At 51.3% G+C, this 6,542-nt stretch overlaps 1 long non-coding RNA gene and 2 other non-coding genes across 3 annotated transcripts; 1 reads left to right on the plus strand and 2 right to left on the minus strand.

Annotated features, from left to right (window-relative positions):
- The first annotated feature begins 232 nt into the window (after nt 1-232).
- TRNAG-CCC lies at nt 233-303 on the plus strand. Its single transcript has one exon. It is a non-coding gene; the product is annotated as a tRNA-Gly (tRNA).
- Nucleotides 304-2,998: 2,695 nt separating this feature from the next.
- On the minus strand, nt 2,999-4,860 carry LOC116863636. Its single transcript, XR_004381844.1, has 3 exons — nt 4,742-4,860; nt 4,161-4,164; nt 2,999-3,206 (listed from the first exon to the last, which is right to left on the minus strand). It is a non-coding gene; the product is annotated as an uncharacterized LOC116863636 (long non-coding RNA).
- Nucleotides 4,861-6,153: 1,293 nt separating this feature from the next.
- On the minus strand, nt 6,154-6,225 carry TRNAE-UUC. Its single transcript has one exon. It is a non-coding gene; the product is annotated as a tRNA-Glu (tRNA).
- Between the last annotated feature and the right edge of the window lie 317 nt (nt 6,226-6,542).

Here is a 6,542-nt window from a genome sequence, read left to right on the forward strand (position 1 = left end):
ACGAAACAGTATATTTTGCTCTCTTGTTCGAATGTCCCCACTTGACGCTGTTGCCTGATGGAAACCTCTTTCCCAAGCCTTTGCTTCGAGTGCCTGTGGGTTTGCTAGGTCTGTCCTCCAAAGACAACCGTGTAAACGTCTTCTGGAGCGTTTCCGCTCCCCCGGTGGCCCTTCCCACGGTCACTCAAGAACTTCTTTCTAGAGACCCACCATGCACCAAAGCATGCGTGAGGCATTGGTGGTTCAATGGTAGAATTCTCGCCTCCCACGCGGGAGACCCGGGTTCGATTCCCGGCCAATGCATCCTGCGTCGTTCCTCTTTTTCCCATCCGCGACCTCCTGTGCCTTTCTCCCCCTCCCCTCCCCTCCCCTGCAGACCTCAGACGCTCACGAGGTCCCTCCTCCTCGCTTTCCCGGTGGCACAGGCCAGGTCCTGTGGTTTCCTGATTCTGGCGGCCAGGAGCAGGAAAATGAGACCCCGAATCCGCGGGCCATTTCCGAGCAGAAAGCACGAAGGAGCCGATCTACACTGGGGCCGGGCCTGAGCGGAGCAGCCTTTGGCGTGCAGCGCGGCAACCACCTCGCTCGCGAGTTCTCACCTGTCCACCCCCAAGTGTCTCCTCGGGGTCTGCAGTTTAGACTGGTTGGACTTAAGGCCACAGCCTTTCCCCTGCAGGACCCACGGAACCCAAAGGGCCACCAGGTCACTGAGGCCCGTGCTGGACCTGAGGTCGGCCGCTGGGCCACGTCTCACCCTAGAGCGAGGGCAGCCACGGGAAGGTCGCCGGAGGGGAGCCGCCGCGGGGCCCGGCAGACACCCAGTGGCCGGGGCGGCGTCGGCGGCCGGAGGAAGGCGCAGGCTGGTGGACGCCAGGGGAGCTGCGGCGAGAGGCCCCTCGCTCGCGCCGCCGCACCGCACACCCTCAACCGAGTCGGTTCGCGCGGCCGGTCGCCGCGGTCCGCGCTCCTACCGCCGGCCCATCGCGGTTCCGGGGAAGGACGCCGCGTGACCGGCGATGCGCCTCAACAGGTGTGGGCCCGAAGACGAAGAGTATACTTGTGAAAGGAAGAGGAACTAAAGACTCCGGGAACCGTGGACCCGGGTTTGTTCTCTAGCTCTTGGGCGCTCCTTGGAAAGGATTCCGATTAGAGGGTAGGACGGTAGTAGGGGCGTGACTGCGTTAGACGCTACGGGTGACTAATTTTCCTCCGAAAATCTTTGGAGGATTTGTCTACCTAATAGCAGCTTAAAAGCGAAGATTAGTGACATTGAGGGAGGTTCCCCCTCCTTTCCGCTTTAAAAAATACACTAAACCACCACCACCACCACCACCACCACCACCACCACCACCACAACAAACTTGATTTAGGGGCGCCTGGGTGGCTCAGTCGGTTAAAGCCTCTGCCTTCCGCTCCTGTCCTGATCTGGGATCCTGGAATGGAGCCCCGGGCTGGGCTCCCTGTTCAGCGGGGAGTCCGCTTCTCCCTTTCCTTCTGCCCCTCCCCGCAGCTCATGCTCACAGGCGCGCGCGCGCTCTAATACACAGATAAAATCTTTAAAAAATTTTAAAAACAAACGTGGTTGATTCAACCTCAAGAGTTTTGTGGAGAGGGTGGGAGGAAGGTGGGGGGAGTGGGGAAGATTGAGGGTGGGGGATTGAAAAATTGTAACATACATAAGGTAAAATGCACAGAACACACCTGTGTAACCTACACACAGATGAAGAAGTAAAATATTATTAGCCCTTTAATCAGCCACTCCCATGCTTTACCGGGTCATAACCTTCTACCTCACCCCCTACTCCCACTTAATTATTAGTGGTGCTGTTGTTATTTTGCCTATCTGTAATATTCTCTCATCAGGGTTCCGTTTTGAAGGCCCTTCTTGGTCATGAATTGGAGCACCGGTCCATGTTGGTTAGCCACTTGAATTTTCTCCTGTGTTTTTTCCCCCAACTTTGGTGATTTTTCCTATAGGTCTTTTTCTTCTCCTTTTGCAAGAACTCATTAAGTATCTTTGATACCACTTGACTATGCTGACTGCAGATACATTCGCCCCAATTGTGCCTTGACTTCTTACCCTTGATTCTGTGCTGCGATAAACAGAGATTCTTGAACCAGGTGACTTAGTCAGCCTCTTCACTAAAAATTGGTCTGTTTGTCTTGTGTTTTCAATCCTTGCTTACTAACCTTGAGATCATGGGACTACCCCGATACATTAATACCAACTAAAATCATTCGTGGTTTCCTTTCACATTTTGGTGCCTAATCTACATGGAAGTTATTCTGGTTATGGTGGGGGTAGGGATCATATTTCATCCCTCTTCTCCCCTCCTCCGGTCCACCCCCCCACCCAGTACATGGGATTGAATTCTTATATGCTATAATCATTGAACATTTATAATGTTTTTAACGCTTTTGGATTTTGAATCTTCAACATAGCCTGCATTCTCTATTTGTGTATATACCAAAGAAACTCGATTCTCTTAATAGTTCCAGTAATTTATTTTGTATATATAAATAATTGTAGTATTCTTTTTTTCATTTTCACTTCTACTTCTTCTTGCCTTTTCTCACTGGCTAAGATCTCCATCACAGTGGTGAAGAGAAGTGATGGCAGCGGGCCTCTTTGTCTGCTTCCTGACAGTTCTGACTTGTAAGGGTAGGGGGGAAAAGGTCAGTATTCTATCATCAACTATAACATGTGTTGAAGGCGTTTTGTTTGTCTGTTTTTTGGTCTGGAAGCTACCCTTCAGCAGATGAGAGCTGTTCTCTTCCTGTTAGGCTAAGAGGTTCTGAAAAATCATAAACTGATAACGAATTTTTTCAAACACCTTTTCTCGGCTTTGGTGATTCCCATTTTCCTCCTATATAAGTTGTTAGTGTGACGAATTCATTTATTTTCTAATGATAATCAACTGCTTCCCCAGTGTAAGACCAATTTTGTCATGACACATTTTTAATATATATTTTGTTTGATTCAGTTTTTTTTTTTTTTTCCCCGCAGCTGTGTATACTCAACAGTAAGCGAGGCCTGTAATTTCTGTTTTTCCCATTGCCTTTTTTGGGGTTTTTGGTTTCCACCCAAACTCATAAACCTAAGTTGGGGAATTCTGCCATCTTTTGATGCTTGTAGAATTTCTTTGCTTTTGGAGTCATTTCTTCTAATGACTTTTTTTGGTCCTTGGGCTTTTTTTGCAGGAAGACTTCTGAATTCCAATTAAAAAAAAAAATTAATGCTTGTAGGACCAGTCCTCCTCTCCACCCTGCCCAAATCATTATTGCAATATACCTACATTTCCTCTAAGACAAAATTTTAATGGGTTGGCATATGCATGTTTATGATACTCATTTATTGTTAACCTCGTGTCTACCCATTGAGTAGCAGTGACTTCCATCTTCCCTCTTCCCAGTTTTATCAGAGCAGTCTTTTCTAAGAGCCAACCATTGACTTTTTGCTTTTGTATATTTACTTCTCATTTTCTTTTTTATTTTCATGTCTTTTCTAATTTTCAAATTCTTGCTTTTATGTTTAATTTCTGGTCCCATATGCTTTTGTTGTTCTTGTTATTTTTTTTTTAAATTTTTTTGGTAACTCTTTGAGATGGAGGCTTAGCTCATTAGGAATTAGCCCCAATTGTCATGATTTACATTTAAAAGGTGTGTATGGTCCTCTGAAGACTGGCTTCACCACACCTCGTGCAGTAGCTGCAGTCTTTTCAGTTTTGTTTCTGTCAGAATTATGTCCTAATTTCCATCTTCATGTCTGCCCTGAGACAAGGATGGATGGAAGCATCTCTAAAATTCCAGATATCTGAGCTTTCGTCCTTCTGTCTTATAACTGAATTCTAGATGCGAGTTGATTCTCTTGAGATGCTATTGGAGGGTACCTGGATGACGTGTTACTGGATGAGTATGTTCTCCTTTGACTATGCTCTCCTCTGGCAAGCTCTTGGTTGGGGTTTGTTACTGACTGGGAAACATACCCACCCAGTTGATGGCCCACGGTCTCCCAGACTACCCGGGCTATGTGTACTCAAGGCTAAATCCACTAGAGGTCAAGCCCGCCGCCACAATTTCTTCAGGGGCTTTTTATTTACTTTCTTTTAAAGATTTTATCTTCAAGTTATCTCTACGTCCAACGTGGGGCTGGGACTTACAAGCCTGAGGATCAAGAGTGGCTGCTCTACCCGGTGAGCCAGCCAGGGCCTACTTGCCCGTGCCGCCCGCCTACTCATTTTGTTTATTGTCAAGGGCCTCTTAAAAGCTTTGCTTTTCCTTATTCTGTTTGGAGTGCCAAGGCCGCCTTGTCCAAAGAGCCCTGGGAGTAGAAGGGGCAGGACTAGATGGGATCACCCTTACCAGCCAGGGCTTTGGACCTTAGGGTCCCACCTTAATGTAGTGAGGACCTCCTATACGCCTTGTCAAGGGAGCCTGGGACTGACAATATCCATTTTTCTGTGTTCCTAGCGCTCAAGGTCCACCCAGGAGCGGGAGGAGCTTTGATGCCTCTGTTTTACTTTTTGCATGAACACCTGCAAACGTCAGTGGCAAGCTTGCTATCTACCTTTAGGCTCTTTTTTTAAAGGTACCGATCAGGATTAATCAACGAAAAACAAACATACGAACACACACACACACACACACACACACACACACACGAAAGAAAAAAAGAAACCCAAAACCCACACACAAAAAGACCTTGTAATCAGAAATGAAATAGATGGTATTCTTCTCTTACTTTGGAAAACTCTACCTTCATTATTACCCAGATAGCAGGGATGAATTTAGAATTCCTGGATTTCTTGGAGTGACACACCACAGAAGGTTCCGGCGCGGCCTGCTGGAACCAGGCGGTGTTGTGCAACCATGCTTCCTCCACCGAAGGGTCTCTTAGCAGCCTCAGGGTGCCACACTGTGCACACGCCTAGGGTCTCAGCGAGAACAAGAGTGAAGAAAAGACAGTCTTGGGGGCGAGGAGAGGAGAGGAGAAAGAAGCAAAACAAACAAACAAACAAACAAACAAACAAAAAAGGGGGGGGGGGCGGAATCCACCGCCAGAACAAAAGCACCCAGCAAGTAACGGACGGAAAATGCAGTCAAAACCCCACCGTCAAGAAAATAGTATCTTTGCCTCTAGCGGACCTCCACCGACCCCTACAGCCTTCCATTCCTCCCTGGTACACTCAGGGTCACCACCTTCTCCTCCACCCACCCCATTCTTCCAAACTCGCCCCTCTCCCCTCGCATACCTGCCCCACGAGAATCCACGAGTTGGCCCCTGGGGCCATCCGCCTTCGGCAGCGGCCCCACACTCACCGCCCCGCATCCCCTGCGCGGCCTGGTCTCCACCCCGCACCTGCCGCCTCTGCAGCCTGGGTCCACAGCACCTCCCCCGGCCCTGGCTCTCTCTCTTCCGGCCTTACCCTGGACGTCACATTTACCTCAACAGGTCTTCAGAGCCAGGGTCGAAGGGAAAAAAGAAAACGGGCCCAGAGCCTGGTAGAGTCTACAGGGTCTAAATGCAACAGTCCTTGGGAGAAACTGGGGGATATGACTTGGGGTATCATCGTTTTGGGATCCAGGGTGTGGATTTCTACCCCTACCTTCGGCTTACGGAAGCAGTAAGTTTTCCGTTTAGTGCACCCCTCACTCGCTGCCTTTTGTTGGCTCAGCTAACATCACCTCCCTACGCCGCTTAATCTGCGAATGAGACAGCCTTCGGGGAGGACCCGCTCCCTTCAGCCCTCGCGGGTATCCGGTCCGAACGCGTAGTACGCTTTCTCCGCGCGAACTGAGCTGAGGAACTGGGCCTACCGGCTCGCGTCCGGGGTACACACGAACACCGCGACGTGGCCTGGCCTCCAGAGCTGGGATCCAGAGCTCAGCCTGATGGGCGCCTCTGGGGCGGCCCCACGGGGATTTAGACCTCCGCCGCGTAGACGTAAACACGACTCAGCTGCTTAGTGGCCCTCTGCAGTCACTTCTGCGGGCGGCGGACCTGGACACAAGCAAGCCCGGCGCGCCCTGCCAAAGGGCCAGCCATCGTTTCCCCCCGGCCGCGGGAGAGGAATTCAGTCGGTGCGGTGGGGGGAGCACACCGCCGGCGCACAGCCGCAGGGCTAGAAAGGAAGATGCCTGGCCAAAAAGCGATTCCCTGACCGGGAATCGAACCCGGGCCGCGGCGGTGAAAGCGCCGAATCCTAGCCACTAGACCACCAGGGAGTACGCAAGAGTTTCCTCTTCTACCGCCTTGCCACGGAAGTCCTGTCCCCCTGAGCCGTGAAAGGCCTTGAGCCTTCAGGGAGGTCACCCGTCCTCCCCGGAGCCCTTTCATAAGGACGGTCCGTCCCCGCCGTCTCCAACACAAGAGGCCGCAGGAGACGCCCCGAGGGCCGCCAGGGCCCTACCTGGCCCACCAGTCCCGGCGCGAGTCGCCCCGGCCCGGCCCGGTCGCCCCTCAGAGCCCCCCTGGTGACGCGCCTTCGCGAGGCGGTCGCGTGCGGACAGGCGGTGCCGCGAGGGCGCAGGAAGGGAGGCGC

Source organism: Lontra canadensis, unplaced genomic scaffold (assembly GCF_010015895.1).
Source record: "Lontra canadensis isolate GAN:19392208 unplaced genomic scaffold, GSC_riverotter_1.0 scaffold1941, whole genome shotgun sequence".
Lineage (NCBI taxonomy): Eukaryota > Metazoa > Chordata > Mammalia > Carnivora > Mustelidae > Lontra > Lontra canadensis.